Source organism: Mesoplodon mirus (genome assembly GCF_964341445.2).
Source record: "Mesoplodon mirus genome assembly, chromosome: 10".
Classification (NCBI taxonomy): domain Eukaryota; kingdom Metazoa; phylum Chordata; class Mammalia; order Artiodactyla; family Ziphiidae; genus Mesoplodon; species Mesoplodon mirus.
The window spans coordinates 22710260-22729726 of NC_138986.1; positions in this window are offsets into that span (position 1 = coordinate 22710260).

Genomic DNA, 19467 nt, shown 5'->3' on the forward strand with positions numbered 1-19467 from the left:
AAATGTCCATCAACAGATGAATGGTTAAAGAAGATGTGGCACATATATACAATGGAATATTACTCAGCCATAAAAAGAAACGAAACTGAGTTATTTGAGGTGAGGTGGATGGACCTAGAGTGTGTCATACAGAGTGAAGTAAGTCAGAAAGAGAAGAACAAATACCATATGCTAACACATATATATGGAATCTAAAAAACAAACAAAAATAATGGTCATGGAAAACCAGGGGCAGGACCGGAATAAAGACACAGACCTACTAGAGAATGGACTTGAGGATACAGGGATGGGGTATGGTAAGCTGGGACAAAGTGAGAGAGTGACATGGACATATATACACTACCAAATGTAAAATCGATAGCTAGTGGGAAGCAGCCGCATAGCACAGGGAGATCAGCTCGGTGCCTTGTGACCACCTAGAGGGGTGAGATAGGGAGGGTGGGAGGGAGGGAGACGCAAGAGGGAAGAGATATGGGGATATATGTATATGTGTAACTGATTCCCTTTGTTATTAAGCAGAAACTAACACACCACTGTAAAGCAATTATCCTCCAATAAAGATGTTAAAAAAAAGGCAAAAAAAAAATAAAGAAAGTGAGGTGATAGAAAAAGATATTTAATGCAAATGGAAATGACAAGAAAGCAGGGGTAGCAATACTCATATCAGACAAAACAGACTTTAAAACAAAGGCTGTTTAAAAATTTAAACGGTAAGACATGACACCATAAAACTCCTAGAAGAGAGCATAGGCAAAACACTCTTTGACATAAATTGTAGCAATATTTTCATAGGGCAGTCTCCCAAGGCAATAGAAATAAAAACAAAAATAAACAAGTGGGACCTAATCAAACTTACAATCTTTTGCACAGCAAAGGAAATGATAAAAATACCCCAAAAGACAACCTATGTAATGGGAGAAAATATTTGCAAATGATGCAAACGACAAGGGCTTAATCTCCAAAATATGCAAACAGCTAATACAACTCAACACCAAAAAAAAAAAAAACAAACAACCCAATCGAAAAATGGGCAGAAGACCTTAATAGACATTTCTCCAAAGAAGACATTCAGATGGCCTGTAGACACATGAAAAGATGCTCAACATCACCAATTATTAGAGAAACGCAAATCAAAACTACAGTGATGTACCTCACACTGGTCAGAATGACCATCATTAAAAAGTCTACAAAGGAAAAATGCTGGAGAGGGTGTGGACAAAATGGAACCCTCCTACACTGTTGGTGGGAATCTAAGTTGGTGCAGCCACTATGGAAAACAGTATGGAGGTTCCTCAGAAAACTAAAAATAGAACTACCATATGATCCAGCAATCCCACTCTTGGGCATACACCTGGACAAATCTTTAACTCAAAATGATGCATGTACCCCTATGTTCATAGCAGCACTATTCACAATAGCGAAGACATGGAAACAACCTAAATGTCCATCGACAGCTGAATGGATAAAGAAGATGTGGTATACACACACACACACACACACACACACACACACACATATACATGCACGCACACAAGGGAATACTACTTAGCCATAAAAAAGAATGAAGTTTTGCCATTTGCAGCAACATGGATGAACCTAGAGATTATCATACTAAGTGAAGTAAATCAGACAAATATCATATGATAACTTATATGTGGAATCTGAAATGTGATACAAATGAACTTATTAATAAAACAGAAATAGGCTCACAGACATAGAAAACAAACTCATGGTTACCAAAGAGGAAAAGTGAGGGGATAAATAAGGAGTTTGGGATTAGCAGATACAAACTACTGTATATAAAATAAACAACAAGGATTTACTGGGAATTATATTAAATACCTTATAATAACCTATAATGGAAAAGAATATGAAAAAGAATATGTATATATATGTGCAACTGAATCACTCTGCTGTACACCAGAAACTAACACAACTTTGTAAATCAACTATACTTTAATAAAAAATAAAAAATAATAAAAAAACAAATTTAACATGTCTAAGATATGTATGATCTCTGTGCACGACCTTCTTCTTCTACAGCATGATTGTGTATGCACCACACTTCATTAACACTCACATCCCATACCTCTTAGTTAACTTCCATTTCTCATTTCAGTGAGAGGCAACGCCGTCCAGAGAAAGATGTGAGATATCATTTTTTCACTCTACTTCATCCTCATTACCCCTCAATCAAATTAACCATCAAATCCTGTCACTTAACAACTGCAGTGCAGAGGGATGGGTCCATTAATGATAAGTATAGGTAGACCCAATGATGGGCTATAAAACAAATCTCAATACATTTAAAGGGATTAAAATCTTGCAGAGTATCTTTTCTGGCCACTATGAAATTGAATTAGAAATCAATTACATTTGATTGATGTTCAATCAATCAAATTACAGTAAGATATTTGGAGAAACCCTAAATATTTGGAAATTTGAATGACCCATAGATAAAAGAATAAGTTACATGGGAAGTTAAAAAGTATTTGAACTGAATGATTGAAAATACAACACATCAAATTGTGGGATACAGCTAAAGCAGGACATAGAGGGGTATTTGTAAATTTTAATGCCTATGTTAGTAAACTCCATGAAAGTAAATATGTTTACTGAGCATCCAGGGGTCTGCAACATAGTAACATAATAAGTACTTAATAAATATTTATTTATGAAATCAACGTCCTTATGTATCACTTCTTTCTGACATTTTTTAAACTTTCTATATTCTCTCTTATTCAACTCTGGTTTATCTCATTTATAAAATACGTAGAAGTTAGAAACTGCAACACAACTCTCTCTCAATTCTGGGACTGATTTTATATTTCCCAATCATGATAGCAGCGATTTCTTTTCAAGTGTATTTAATTTTCTTTCCTCTATAGAAGTATATTAATCTACTTTCAGATAATTATTAACAAAAATTTCTGTTTAGCTTCATTTTCATCTTATCTACATACATTGTATGAGAAAGATATTTAAGACAGATAATACAATTTAGGGAGGGGTAAAATTTTTACTAGTTTACTGCAGACAACTAAGTAAAGATATGTTTTCATGACAGAATTATTCTTGGAAAGAACAGTACATTGCATCCAAATACATTCCATCTACTACTGGAAAAGTATTTGAAACCCTCATCCTACTCTCTGTGGGTTAATGACAGCACTCCTTTTTCCAAGTCATAATATATTGATATTTGACTTTGATTGATTATAATTTGTGCTTGCCAATTCGGAATAATTTTATCATTGGCTTTCTTTTTAATTTCAGAGATAAAGTTATATAAATACAATTACCTCAATCAAATTAATACATAGTTACTGATTTGGTTTGATTTCAAAGTGCTTACTCTACGCTCAGCACTCCACTCCCTACCCCCAGTGAGGGGGACAATTTCTAGCTCATTCTCTCAACATCTAGAATAGCAATTGTCTTATATTTAATAACTATTAAATATAATAAAAGAATACTAATAGATTAAAAAAACACCTGTTTAGCTTTAGTATGGTTTCTGATAATACATTCGAGGAGCTCATCACCTCAGTCTATAGCTCGAGCTCTACTTAGTTTCTAATGAAAAATACATGAAGAAGGTTTACAGAGGTGGTCCAGCTATAAGAATCATGATTCTCCTCGTTTTGTGAGTATTTCTCTCTTAATGTTGAGAAATGTTGTCATATACTACCCAGGACAGTACTTATGGGTTAAAGACTCAGACATTTTGACAAATAAAAACGCATGCTAATTTCTCAAAGCAGACACAGATGACTGATTATTTCATCAAGCACTTGATCTAAAATCATAAGTGGTGTCAAGCCAAAATTAATCAACAATTTAAGTGACTGACATGTTGCTAAAATTCTAAGGTCCTGCCACACATCCTTTATATGCTCAAGCATTAGTCGCCAAAAGCAAAAGGTAGTGGAAAAAGTAACGGTCATTTATTTGAAATATATTTTATTAGTTTGACACAAATACAATATTTGTTATATAAAACAGTTTTAGAAAAAAGTACAATTTGAACGCTGCTCTCAATTATTTGAGAACAAATACTACAATTTTTTCACAAATCATATTTAAATAATAAAGTACATCAAGAAAAAAGAAAATTAAAAATGAGAAATCATTATTTATAGTTAGATGAATATTTTTTCAGCCTATTGTTCTGTTTAGCTATGTAGGTATTTATCTATATTGGGACATCATTTCTCAAAACAAAATTGGGAACATGTTCTGTATAATAGTCTACAAATTGATTTTTGGATTCCTCATTAGCAATTTATTTTCTATAGCTTTTCCTGGTACTTCATATACCTCTGATTCTTTATATGTTATGGTGTATTTCATTAATTTTGTTTCTAGCTTCCTTTGTTACAGCAGAGGTACAATAGATACTTGTGCACATAATTGAAGTACATACTCATAACCAGTGCACTAGGGACTTAAGGTTGGAAAATTGAAAGATAATTAAATGAAGACATAAGAAATGGCACATGGACATATTAAGTTTTAAATGTGAATGCATATGAAGGTACAACTTTTTGCCATTCTGTATATTGAACCAATACTAGTTATGTTCCTATGCCATCTTCTTTTGCATAAGCCATTGTTCTTTTGCATCCAGTTTTACTTTTGTAAAAACTTCCTTGAGAATTTAAACACATTTTGAAAGTATTTACTTGCAGAATAATTTTAGATTTTTAAAAAAGTATCTTTTGCATGCAGTTGGACAAGTGTATTTTAGTGCCTTGATTTTTTTCAGTTTTTCCCAAAACTTTCAGAAAATTTTGGAAGTTTGAATTTTGTTTTTAATAGAAATGACAACCGTCTCTCTTTTCTCTGGTGTGTATAATACTTAACAAAATTACATAATTGCAGTTACAAATTCAGTAATGATGTGGGTTTGGGAACAAACATAATTGGCTTGGTAAGCATTCATTTCATTGGTGAGAGCAGGAGTGTCTGAGTGTTCTAAGAAAGTAGCTGGCTTGTCAGGATGTGACAAACCATGCGTACCTGTTCAAGTGGCTTATCAATGAAAAAGAATGTCAGCTAACCTGTTATATTAGCTAAATCAAGGTTGGTTAGGAGAGCTTCTACTGTACATTTACACATGCTTCCTCTGAATGACAGAAGTTGAATTATGGGTTTAAAGAGTTTGACAATTTAAGGTTTTCATGGATCCCCAAACTTTTCTTCAAACTATTTGTGGCTCTATCAAAACTATATGGGTTTCTGTTTCCCACAGATTTATAACTACTGGGTGTTTTCAATCTTCTCTGTGTAATGGATAAAAATTATACTTTGTTTAATCTGCATTTCTGTGATTTTTAGTAAGATTGAAAATATTTCTTCATCTTTTTCTTTGAACTACTAGTCTATACATTTTTATTAGGTTGTTATATTGAGCCTATTTATTCACAGGAATATGTTATGTATTTATCTTGTATATCAGAGGTCAGTTCATCCCTAGATATTCTGAATTAACTGGTCTAGGGTGGGACCTTGGCATTGGTCATTTCTGGTAATTTTTTAAAACTTCCAAGATGATTTTTTTTTTTTGCGGTACGCGGGCCTCTCACTCCTGTGGCCTCTCCCGTTGCAGAGCACAGGCTCTGGACGCGCAGGCTCAGCGGCCATGGCTCACGGGCACATCTGCTCCGCGGCATGTGGGATCTTCCCAGACCGGGGCACGAACCCGTGTCCCCTGCATCGGCAGGCAGACTCTCAACCACTGCGCCACCAGGGAAGCCCCAAGATGATTTTAACATGCATTAAAACAGATGAGTATCACTGGTTCAGCTTTAATTTTTTAGCTTTATAGGTATTATCTTTTACAGTTTAGAAGTTTCTCTTATGTGGCTAAACTTGTAAATGTCTTCCTCTTTTTCACTCAATAAGCAACATTTTTACCCATAATTAAATGTTTCTGATTTTTTCAAATATATTTATAATGTCTTTCATTCTACAAAATATTCTTATTTTAATGTTGTCAAGTTTATCAATCATTTCCTCTGTGTAATCAAGTTTTAAAAGTTAATAGTTATTCTTATTATCCTGAAAGTAGATAGGAGTTTCCTGGGTGAAGGTCAGATTAATTATTGCTTACATATAGTAAAAACTGCAGATTGGGACATCTCCCAACATCCCCTTTCTATAGTGACTTGATGCCAGCCAGATGTAAACCTACCTAAACCAAGGTCTGCACTAAGAATCTATGAGTTTATATAGAAGAGGGACAGCTGCATGTCTCCTCCCCTCCTGAGAAACGAAGAGAAACTTCATCTCCCTAGTGGACACAAATATTCCTTAGAAGCCAAAAGAGAGAATCCTTGATTCTTACCCTTTGTAATGTAAGTAACGGTGTCCAGGGAGAAGCTAAGAATAGTGTCTCTGAGTTTACAACCCATAGGATGTCTCCTTGGTGCTGGGTGTCATCCCTTCATTGAAATGTGAGCATTTGCCTCCAGGGAGGTAAATCTCTCTGGAGTTCTCACTGTCTATTCAGTCATAATTTCACTTCCATGCCTTGTGTTTTAATCCAGAAGCTCTAATCATGCAGAAACACAAAAATAATGTCTCTGCATTTCTGCAATATGGTTTATACTTTTATAGCCTATTTAATTCTTTCCCATGACAAGGCATAAAGATAATCTCTGTTCTTATAAAATTTTAATTTGTATCTTTTTTTTTTTGAGGCTTTAAGCTACCTGGCATTTACTTTTGTATCCAGCATAAGGTAGGAAGTTTTATCTTTTTGTACATGGATAGACTGTTGTACCATTCCAGTTTATTAGTAGTCTGTTCTTTCCTTATTGATTTTCAATTCCATAACTAAAATATAGCAAGCAATCTACAGCCTTTTCCTGGTATTTCTTAGTCTGTTAGTTTACACCTGCATCAACAGTACACTATTTTATTTACCAAGCTGGAATGGTAAATTTTGATTAATACAAGCTTTCTTTTCCTTCCCTGCCTATTCTCTCTCTTTTTCCTTCTTCCCTCCCTCCCTCCCTCCTTTCCTTCCTTCCTTCCTCCTTTCCTCTTCCCTTTCATCTCCTTCATTATTGCTTCTTCCTCCTGCTCTTCCTCCTCTTTTTTCTTTTTTTCCCTTCCTCTTTCTCTTCTCCTCCTCCTCCCCTCCCCTTCTTCTTCTTCTTCTTCTTCTTCTTCTTCTTCTTCTTCTTCTCCTTTTCTCCTTCTTCTCCTTCTTCTTCTTTCTTCTTCTCCTCCTCCCCCTCCCCCTCCCCCCTCCTCCTTCTCCTTCTTCTTCTCCTTCTTCTCCTCCTCCTTATTTGGATAGATGAAATGGTGAAGAACTGCCATTTTTATCATATCAAATGTTTTTACCTATGAACCTGTGTTGACTAGTATGTTGAAAATGGACCCTCTAAGGGTTTGGAGGAGGCAGGAGAGGAGCATAACAATGATACAATCACATTTACCAGTTAAGAGGTTACTGAAGTAATAAGAAAGATACTGGCTCTTCACATCAGAGTGGTGACAGCAGGGGTGATAGAAGTTGTTGTATTTTGGATATTTAAAAAAATGAACAAGATTTCATGACTGATTGGATGTGATAATTGAGAGAAAGAAAAGAATAAAGGATGGCTTCAATATTTTTTGCTGGAAAAGATGGAGTCTACATCAATTAAATGGAGACAGCTGTGGGTAGAGCAAATTTGGGGAAGAATATCAAGAGTTCAGTTTAGAGCATGTTCAGTTTGAGATGTTAAGGAAGAAAACTGAAGAGAGGTCTGAGCCAGAGATATAAATTTGGGATTCATCACTTTACATAAAATATTTAAAGGCATGAGAGTGGATGGGGTCACCAAGAGAGGGTGTTTGGATGGAGAATAGAACAGGATCAAAGATTGTTCCTTGTAGAATTTCAACATTGGGAAATTGGGGAAAAGAGGAGGAACCAGCAAACATAGCAGAAAATGTACAATCACCTATTAAGGAGGAAAACCAGTATGTGGAAAGTGCTGGAAGCAACACAAAACTGTATCAAGGAGGAAGCAATAATCCTATGTATAAATGATGTTGACAGGTCAAGTAAGATGATAACTGTTAAATGACCATAGGACTTAGCAATATGGAAATCATGGCATTTTTGACATGAGCAGTTTTGGTGGAGTGTGGGGATGTAAGTCTGAGAGGTATGGGTTTAAGAGAGAATGGGAAGGGACCTCCCTGGCGGTCCAGTGGTTGAGACTCCATGCTTTAAGTGCAGGGGTGTGGGCTCAATCCCTGGTCGGGGAACTAGGATCCCGCATGCTGTGTGGTGTGGCCAAAAAAAAAGAGAGAATGGGAAGAGAGGAAATGGGTAAAGTTAGTTTAAAGAATTTCTTTCTAAAAGTTTTGCTGCCAAGGAACGTAGTGTGATTGGGTGATATCAAGTGGGGAAAATGAGATCAAGAGAAAAAAATATCATAAGAGAAGTAAGAAAATGCTTATATGTTTAAAGAAATGATCCAGCAATTAAAATATTAAAAGAAATTCCACTTTTTAGAACTTTTAAAAACAATAAAAATGAAAGTGATGACTTCAGCAATATTTTTTCAAAATGTGCCTCTTCTAGCCCTTGATTCACTTTCCTGCTGCAATAGCTTCTAGAATCTGTTTGCTAATCAATCTCCTCAGATGCCTCCTCCAATCCAAACTGTTCCACCCCATCCCCTCCCTAGTCCAGCCTAACCTCTCCCATCTCCTCAAAACTTTGAGAACGCTCACTCTCTCTAACAGCCTAGATCTCTCTCTCTCTCTGCTGTAGAACTACATCACAAGAGATTCAGAAACCTACCATCAAGATCTTCTCTAGAAAGTGAGTGCTGGGGTCAGGGGTGAGCAGTAGGTAACCATGAGAGGAAATCAGAGAATATCCTCATGTTAATAATTCTTTTCTCTTTCACATATGATTTAATGTGTGTGGTTTTGCTTGTTTGTTTGTTTGTTGTTGTTCTTTTGTTTGTTTTGAACCAGATTGGTTTCAGGCTGCTCTAGACCTGAACAGCCCCAGTGAATATCGCAATAATTGGGAAAAAGGTTTTCCCTTGGAAATTGGGTGGATGCTAAACCAGTTGAAAATACAGAGCCACAAAGAATGTTAAATACTCTCAGGGTTTTCTTTTCTCTTTTACTTGTCAAGAGATGCTAGGAATTAAAGCCTGGTAAATGACATCAATAATTAAGATTTTATATAATTTCTTTGCATGAATAAAGCAATTTTTTCTGATGCTATCATAATAAAAAATCTTTGCCCATTGAAACAGTATTTATCTTTTCCACACATTTATATTTTCTGTCTAGATAATTACTTCATAGCATTAAATACAACTACTAGATTACTAATGATCATATAACTATGGCCGTAATCATCTCTAATATGTGATCACAGTATTTTGAAATTATCATAGCATTAAAATAATACTGAAGGTCAAAAGTCTATCTCTATGTAATTATTTACCTGGATAATTTAAAAACATAATATTATACATATTTTTATGACACGGAGTGCTTTCTTTACATTTGACTTATCTGTATGAAAGTGAACATAGCAAGTGATTTAGAAGCTCATCTTGACTTGGTTTCAGGTTTTACACATAAAGAGCTCAGGAGTTGTCACCTTCATCCTCACAACAGAATAAAAGCTGAGTAAACTAAAAATCAATCACTCTTCTAAGATCTATCAGAGAACTGAGGCCACAGGACAAACCATTGCCCCTCAAACTGGAGAGACAGGCAGATAACAGAAAATCATTCTTGTGGGCGGCAGAAGGCACGACTGGAGCCTGGTAGGAATGCTAAAGGGTAAAGGACTAATTGTTGGAGACTGAGTGTGAACTAACAGAGAGAAAAACTCCTGGGGTCTTGGCCTTTTTTATTGCAGGGGTGGTGAGGAGGCCCATGCTTTCATACGTTTTCCCTCCAGGAACCCCACCAGGTTCTCAGGGTGAAGATCAGAGAAAAATCTCCTCATGCTTCTGGTGGGAGGAGAGGAAAAGCATCCAGTCTGAAGTAAGCCCAGAGCCCCCTTGCTCCCTGAACAAAGGCCTCCCCTCAAGGGAAACTATTTTACCAGAAACTTAACTGATTTGGGTTTTACCAGACCTTAACCAATCTGAGGAAAGAAAATACCAACGCTGGCCCCTCTAGCCTTCCTGTCACACCTAAGTGGGGGAAATAGAACTAGGAAGCACGTGTGAAGGTCACATCCCAAGGACATAGGCTCCCTAAGGACTGAGCCTATAGGATTAAGGGCTAACATAGGATTACAGAATGCTCACCACCACACCAATATGGGTTCCTCTAATAAAAATGGATTACAGCTGAAAGAACTGTAAGACTCAGACCTTATTTAAGAAGGAGTTTGTACAGAGACCCAAAGATAATAGAGGAAACAAAAACAAGGACACTAGAGGAAATTTAGCCTCTAACATCATAGCTACAACAAGCAGTAATCACGGCCTAACTCTTAGCAAGATAAACATAGCGCCTTATATTAAAGGCTTTATTTATCTTGGTTCCTTTTACCAGATACATCATGCCTGGTTTTCCACAAAAGTTTACAAAGCATACTAAAAGGAAAAAAAAAAACCCAAAACAAAAAAATAATAGTCAAAAGAAACAAAACAAACATCAAAACCAGACTCAGTCGTGGTAGAGATTTTGAATTTTCAGATTGGGAATTTAAAGTAACTATGATTAATATGCTAAGGGCTTTGATGGGAAATGTGGACAACATGCAAGAACAGATGGGCAATGTAAAGAGAGAGCTGTAGCTCAGAGGAAAAATCCAAACAAAGTTCTAGAAATAAAAAACACTAATATAAATGCCTTCAATGGACTCAGTACACTAGACATGGCCTCGTTTGCTGAGAGTTTATACAATGACTGGGTGTGCATTGTTTAACCTGCAGATGTGATAGATAGCATTAGTTGATTTTCTAATGTTGAACCAACCTTGCATACTTGAAATAAATTTCACTTCCTTGTGGTGCATAATTCTTTTTATACATGATTGAATTCAACTTGTTAATACTATCTTGAGGATATTTCTATTTATGCTTATTAGAGATCGTGGTCTGCAACATTCCTTTCTTGTGATGTTTTTGTCTGTTTTTTGTATGAGGATAATACTGGCCTCATAGAAAGAACTTGGGAGTGTTTTCTCTGCTTCTGTTTTCTGAAACAGATTGTAGAGAGTTGGTATCTTTTCTACCTTAAATATTTGGTAGAGTTCACAAGTGAACCCATCTGGTCCTGGTGCAAATAAGCATGTAAAAAGATGCTTAACATCATATGTCATTAGACAATTGAAAATATAAGTGAGATACCATTATAATCATTACAGCAGCAAAACTCCAAAACACTGATTGCATCAAATGCTTGTAAGGATCCGGAGTAACAAGAACTCTCATTCATTTTTGATGGGAATACACCATTGTACAGTCACTTTAGAAGACAGTTTAGAAGTTTCCTACAAAACTAACATAATCGTGCCATATGACCCAGAAATTGTGTTCCTTGGTATTTACCCGAGTGAGTTGATAACTTGTGTCCACACCGAAACTTGCACACAAATGTTTATAGTACTTTGTTCGTAATTAGCAAAACTTGTGACCAACCAAGATATCCTTCAATAGATGGATGAATAAACTGTGATACATCCATATAATGGAATTTTCTTTAACAATAAACAAATTAGCTGTCAAACATGGAAGAACTTTAAATGCATATTAAATTACTAAGTGAAAGTTGCCAGTCTGAAAAGGCTACATACTTAGGATTCCAACTATATGACTTTATGGAAAAGGCAAAACTATAGAGAGAGTAAAAAGATCTGTGGTTGACAGGGGTTAGGGAAAAGGATGAATAGGTGAAGCACAAGAGATTTTTAGAGCAGTGAAACTATATAGTACTGTAACGATGAATATGTGACATCATGCCTTTGTTAAAATTCATAGAGCTTTAAAACACAGAGTGAAAGCAAACTATGAACTTAGTTAATAATAACATATAAATATTGGTTCATCAATTATAACAAATGTATCACACTAATACAAGCTGTTAACAATAGGGGAATAATTGTGGGGGGGACATTGGAGCTCTGTACTTCCTGCATTTGTAGCACTAAAACTGCTCTGAAAATATAGTCAATTAAATTTAAAAAGATCATCTTTAATTCTTGTTATTTTGAATAAGCTTTAGTTTCATGAAAAGAATTAATTATAGAAATAACACTGTTATTGGGTTGCTTAAAAAAAATATCAGATAGTGATAGAGGAGCAATCCTTTTTTTAAGCACATGATTGTTCCTCCAACTGCACATAAATGACAAAGAGCTGCTGATGTGGAAGAGAAGGAATTATTTTGCTGTAGGTTGGTAGCCTACTTGAAGGCCTGGTATTATAGATAGTTGTAGTTTCTTAGAATATTTCATAGTTTATATCAGTCAGATAAACAATGGAAGCTTCATTTGGATTCTACTTCCATTTTACAGAACTGAAGTGATTACAAGACAGATGTAATGACAGAACAAATGATAATTAGCATTAAAGATAAGGAAGACAGATTTTTGTTCATGTTAGTTACTAGATAAAAATGAATAAAGGGTGCATAAATTTAGCCAAATTAACCAGAATCTTATTAAATAGCTATATCATATAACCATTTCACAGTTTGATTTATTTTAGGTTACCAGACACTTGATAAACAACAAGAATTTTAAGTGTACTTGGCTAAGATCTGTCATTTACTTGGGAAAATAGAAATCTTGTATTAAATTATATCAAATTTTATGGTAATCATTTGAGCTGTAATAAAATTCTAATTGGTTTACCAGTGAATTTTTTAGGTTTCTTATTTCTAACATTTTTAATGATCAATTTCAATTTGCTTTCATGTATTTCATTTCTCCCTTCATCATCTGTCCTTTAATATTGTGAAACCTGGTAATAATAGATTCATTTGAATTTTATGAACCCAGTAAATGTCTTTTTATGATGCCTTTTTCATTTCTAAGGAAAAAGATATTCCCAGCCTCAGAAGATTGTTTCTTTAAGCGTTTTATAAAAGCTAGTAAAATTTGTTTAACTGTCCTGACCCTTTCAGTTTTAGTCAGTTTTCCATTCCACTGTCTCACATTAAAGTACATCTCAAGTTTTTAGTAACTATCAGAAATTGAAGTATCAAAGATAAAAACTGAAAACAAAAAACCCCAACATGATATGAAAACAAATCCTCTAAAATATATTATAGTATCATTGCAATTATATTATCCCTGTTTGGACATAAAAGAGTGAAAAAAGTTCTATTTTGTTACTACCCTGAAGTTCATACTAATACACACTTATTCACTAAGTATCTCCATATATTTTGCACATTTAAAATAATAGCTAATATCAGCTGAGCACTTAATATGAGATACTACCAAGATAATTGTATTAGCAGAAGAGGATTCTGCCCAATAAGATAATAGTAATGGTTTTAACATGGAACAAGTGCTCAGTAAAAATCAGTTATTCTTATTATTTATCTTAGGGCATTGCTTTCTTCCTAAAGTGAGATTTCTAACTTTGTTCCTAAATTGAGATTTAATTTATGTATGGTGAAGCACACAAGTACACATTCTGAATGTACAATTCAATGAGTCTTGATAACTAATTACATCCACATAACCTGCACTCAGTCAAGATATAGAATATTTTGATCTTCCTAGAAAAAGTCTTTCTTGCTCCTTTCCAGCAGATCTGAGTAGAGGCAACTTCTATTCTGACCTCTATTAGTTTACATAAATTGTGCTTATTCCCAAACTTCATAGAGTGGAATTCTATAGTTTATACTCTTGTTTCTGGCTTCTTTCACTCAAGAGTATTTTTGAGCTCATCTACATTGTTGTTTATATCATTAGTTTGTTTCTTTTTGTTTCTGAGTAATATACCATTTGTATGAATCTGTCTCGATTTGTTTATTCATTCACCTGTTTTTTTTTGTTGTTGTTGCAGAAATAAGTTTAATTTAAAGGTATAGGAGTCCATTATGTGTTATAATTATTCTTTTTTTTCCATTCTTTGTCATGCTTTATTGTTTTTTTTTTGACTTTTTTTATTAGTTTCTGCTTTATAACAAAGTGAATCAGTCATACATATACATCTGTTCCCACAGCCCTTCCCTCATGCATCTCCCTCCCTCCCACCTGTTGACGAGCATCAGTTGTTTTCAGTTTTTGGCTACTGTTAATAAAATGAATACAGTTACATTCAATGAAATGCAAGGAGGCCCTTATAGCTAGATTTTATAGCACAGGGAATAAGTGAGAAGAAATGATGCTTGTGAAGATAATGTGGGCTCTATCATGAAAGACTTTATTTTGCTAAAGGAGTTTGGTTTTAATGGTCAAAGAGATGGGAGACCATCTGAGGAAATAATGTTTCAGATAATCATTTCAGACTTACTACTTGGGTAACAATGAGTAAAAAACATGGCTTTCTAAAAGCTCTACCTCAAAGGAGGAAGAAGATATTGCTCAGAAGTAAAATATGTCAAATATTTCCTGTTAGTTAAAGCATAGGATAAAGCTGTGTGTTTGGGGAAGGGATTTGTTTGGGCCCTGTGGGGTAAGAAATAAGCACCTATGCGTACAGAGATCAGTACTCAGCCATAGACTTGAGGGGATTACCCTGTGGAATTCTGGAATGTTCCCTCCTTGCTGCCTCTTCCTCTCCAGTACACACATTCTAGCACCTCAACGTCCTCAAATTTGTAACTCCAGTCTCTTTCCCCTCAACCGATGGAGACTGCCAACCTCTGTTTTGAGTTTCCTGTCTTTGTGCTGCAGTTTAGAATCTGACTCCAGGCAATCAGTTAGAGTCTCCATGAAGCTCACCTCATTTGTTTCCTTGCTCTCAAGCATTACAGGCCTGCACTGCCAGTTGTCCGACTTATGAAAATATTAAATATAAAAATATTTATATTGTATATTAATTATGAATTAATTATTTATATTAATTATATACTTAAATATATAAAAATATTCTGTGTTCTACGTGTTTACAGTTAAAGTACAATTTTCACAGCAGTTTGTCCTTACGGAAGTCACAATTCTATTTTTATTGTTAGTACTGAGCTCACTAGTATGTCTGTTTCTCACTGCAGAGTAAGTTCCACAAGCATGAGAATTTATTATTTAAATTTTTTGTTTGCCCCTGCTCAGTAGTACTGAGAACAATAGGGCTCTGGGTGGGCTTGTTCTGAGTGTCCAGACGAGGCAGTGCTAGACTGAAGAATCTAGCGGAGCCTGGAACATTCTCATCACCAAATTCTTTATTCTAGAAACTGCCCAAGACTGGGCATGTTTGTCTTGTAGAAGTCATTCAGTATCCTTGCCCAGTGTGTACCAGAGATGAAGTATGCAAGAAAATAAGAACTGTTTTCTGACTTGGTAATTTATTGAAGTAGAATTATTAGTTTCAGCACCATATATGCATTAGCCTGCAAAGGGCATTGTATATATTACACCATTTGATTCTCACTGGAATCTCACTGGCTTTTCAGAAATCTCACTGGATATTTTTTCTCAAAGTAGCTCATTTAAGGTCACAGAACTAGTGACCCAGTGGGTGACTCAAGTGTAGTAGAAGTGCAGGCCCTTAGAACCTAAGAAGCAAGAAGTTTTCAGGAGCCTTGTCTGATGAATCATTTATACAGATAAACCAAGTCTCTACATCTTCCAAAAATGAAAAGTAGTGACATAATTGATGCTAAGAAAGTAGTCTAAGATTATACTCTGGAACCATGCTAGGATTTGAACCAAAGCTGTCCAAACCCAAAGTATTAGTAAGCAAAGGGCGTATTTTATTGTATTTATTATATAAAGTCAATTCATTAATTTTGTATCAGTTTTCTTGCAACATGATTTTCTGATCTCTAATGGTAATTCCTCCTTGTTGAATTTCTATCTGTGATAGTTGACTTAGTTTCAGCTGTGTCTGATTTTAGATTGGCTGCTCTGTGTCTAAAATCCACAAGGAGGAAAAAAATTACCGAATCACAACTTTTCAATCTATAGTGGTTGAATTGTGATTAATTTCATTTGCCAAACATTGATTTATGTCCTCTTAGGTATCTAAAGTCATACAAAATAACAAATTTTGTAACGAACCAAGCTAATTTTCTAGGACTGCCTTAGAAGCTGATTTCAAGTCATGCCATTTTTTAAAAAATTTGTTTTCATATTTATACTGAACATAGCTTATTTTATATAAATGAAGCAAAAATAACACCTGGAAAGCAATAATAACATCTCTCACACATCCTCCTCGATGTGGTTTCATGTCTACTTTTTATACAGCATATTCCCATTATCACATTATCCTTAAAACAAGCTGATGAAGTACATAGAGATGGTATTTCCATTCCTATGTATAAATGCTGGAATTGATATGCAGAGATGGCCAAGCATTGGTCCTGATAGGCAGGATATGTATGAGGAGGAGGACTGAGTCAATAACTTAGCTCTCCTGGTCTTCTGCCCACGAATCTTTCAGTTTTTTACTGTCAGCTTTGACAGATAGTCTGAACGTGACTGAATCCTCAGAAGCTCATTCCCCCTCCCCCGCCCTCACCATGAACTACAGCAGAAGCAAGCAGGCTCCCTGGCCTTCACACTCTGCAAAGAAAGTGAATGAAACTAATCAAGAAACAAACATGAAGCACTGTGAAAGCATCTTGGAAATTAATATTCAAAACACTCTATGACTTTATTATAATGATTCCCAGAGTCATGTTTTATCTTCATAGAAAATGCTGAAGAAACTCCATCTAGACTGAAATGAGAAAGTAATATTAAGCTGAAAGAAACAGAATAAAATAATGTTTTCATTTTATCTCTCAAATCAGGATTTATCCAACTAGTAACATTTCAATATTCATGTGTATTTAGCAATTTACTGAGTAGTGCACCCTCACTTTAGGGATTCCTATGAATCCTATGAAATAAGTGAGTTTGCTGGTTCATGCTTAGCAGACAGTGGTCAATCATTTTTACTAGTTAAATCTAACTAAGTGATAATGTGAGAAAAAAATCAGACCTGTGAAAATTGCAAGAAGAATTAAAATGGCTAATTTTGTTAGAACATAGCATATGTGTCTTGTTTTGAAGTGTATACAATTAGAGCGTTTTTTTTTTTATTTTAAAGAAGATGTTGGGAGTAGGAGTTTATTAATTAATGAATTTATATTTGCTGTGTTGTGTCTTTGTTTCTGTGCGAGGGCTTTCTCTAGTTGCGGCAAGCGGGGGCCACTCTTCATCATGGTGTGCGGGCCTCTCACTATCACGGCCTCTTTTGTTGCAGAGAACAGGCTCCAGATGCTCAGGCTCAGTAGTTGTGACTCACGGGCCTAGTTGCTCCGTGGCATGTGGGATCCTCCCAGACCAGGGCTCGAACCCGTGTCCCCTGCATTAGCAGGCAGATTCTCAACCACTGCGCCACCAGGGAAGCCCCAATTAGAGGGTTTCTAGTGAAGAGAAAAATGTGGTTGTATATTGATCTCTTTCCTCTGAATGATCCCTCATTTCCTCCTTTGAAATCTGATAGCACTTTGTGCAATCTTGAGGTACTTGTAACAAATTACATTACAGTAATTTATAGATCTTTCTAAAGTCTCGCTGAGTACAAGTACTTTTCTCCAGGTTGGGCACGTGCTGGATATTCCTCTTTTTCCTGTAACACCTTGCTCAGTGTCTGGCTAAAAACATATGAATATTGAACAAATGAATCAAAATCATGATTAATAAAAACTTTTTCCAAATTTCTACCTTCGAAACCTTGTCTTAGGATTCTCTAGGAAGATTCTCTAGGAACAGTTTTCGCCAGCACAATCAGTATAAATTTTGCAGGATCGCAGGATAGATTCTACAGGCAAGTGTCGTGACCTAACATCCGTCTGCAAGATGGAGGCAGCTTGCCAATTAGTTTTCCCTGTTTTCTGAAATATAGTTTTTACCTTCTGAAGTTTAGATATTGTTAGTCAAGTTTTTATTTTAAATCTTCCTTACAGCTTTTCAAATGTGTTTTGTGGACCATCATTTGAGTTAATCGGAGCTGTGTGAAGAAGTGCGGGGTCTCAGGGAGGCTTCCTACTGTTCCGGAGAATTATAGAAACAGAGAGAGTTCTCCATGAAGAAATGCATGGCTATGCAATGAGAAGTACAAAGCCTGCTGTAGCTAGTGTTCAATCAGATGTCATTTCTTTGAAATGCTAATATTTTAGCAATAAAGAATTTTTATCATGTCAAGGACATAGTTTACCTTAAAAATCTTTATCAAAATGTAAATATACTCATTAATCTTTTATCAGCTGATACTCAAAGCTACCTTTAAATGCTAAAGAAATAGGCTGTGAAAGTGAAGCACCAGCAAAGTAAATATTTGTTGAAAGGGAGAATTAGAAAGACCAAGTTCACTTACTTCGAGATTTTACTGTAGGTTTTCCCTGGATAAGGGTGAGCATTTCATTTGCCATTCGCTTCCCTTTCTGAGCCTTTATTCTCAGTACTTGGGAAGAAACCATATCTTATAATGGCACTAAAGCTGCTTTTCTACTCCTGGGAGCTGCATTAACAATAGCGCATTCCTTTAGCAATCACTGTGAGTGGCAAGGCAAGAACGCCTTCCAGGCTGATGCCATCTGGAAATGTTCTCCCGCATTCTTCCAGCTCCAGGTTAATCTGAAGCCTCTGTTCACACATTGTGTTGCTATTAATATTATATCTGTTGCATGGATATAAAGAGATAATATCAAGGAATGAATATGTATTCTGAAAATACAGGCCAAAAAAGTAAAGTTGACATTTTATTATAGTAGAATCTATTGAATCAAATTTACACTTGTCAAAAGATTGTAAATGGTCTTTGAAAAACCATGGCAAAAGATCTTTCCAACTATAACAGAAGTCATTGGGTGGCTGACAGGTCAGAAATATCAGCCAAAGTCAAAAGAATTGGGAGAATTACATTTTATCTTTTGCTTTTCATGTGAACAGTGATTCATCAGATACTCAGAAGGAAGCTGTATTTTGAATGGCTCTTAGATTAGTTGATATCGTCTGTGAGTTGATATCAATTTCCTTGTTTGTTGAAATTGACTGGACAAAGAGAGATCTCTGTTTAATGCTTCAAAATGCTACCTAAGTCTTTTTTATATTTATGAACGCATAATTTTGGTTGAGTTCATGAATAAAGAAATAGGAAATTGTAATTATATTTGGGTTTTTTTTTTAAACTTTTGACGTGAAGGTCTTAGTATTCATAAAATTTTCAAAGGGTTCCTATAGCAATCATTTTCACAGCAGGAAACAGATGGCATAAACAAATTGAGATAATTTGAGGAAATTTAAATAGGGGACTATATATAAGGAAATCATGCTGAATAACACAATATCCTTGGGCTTGTACC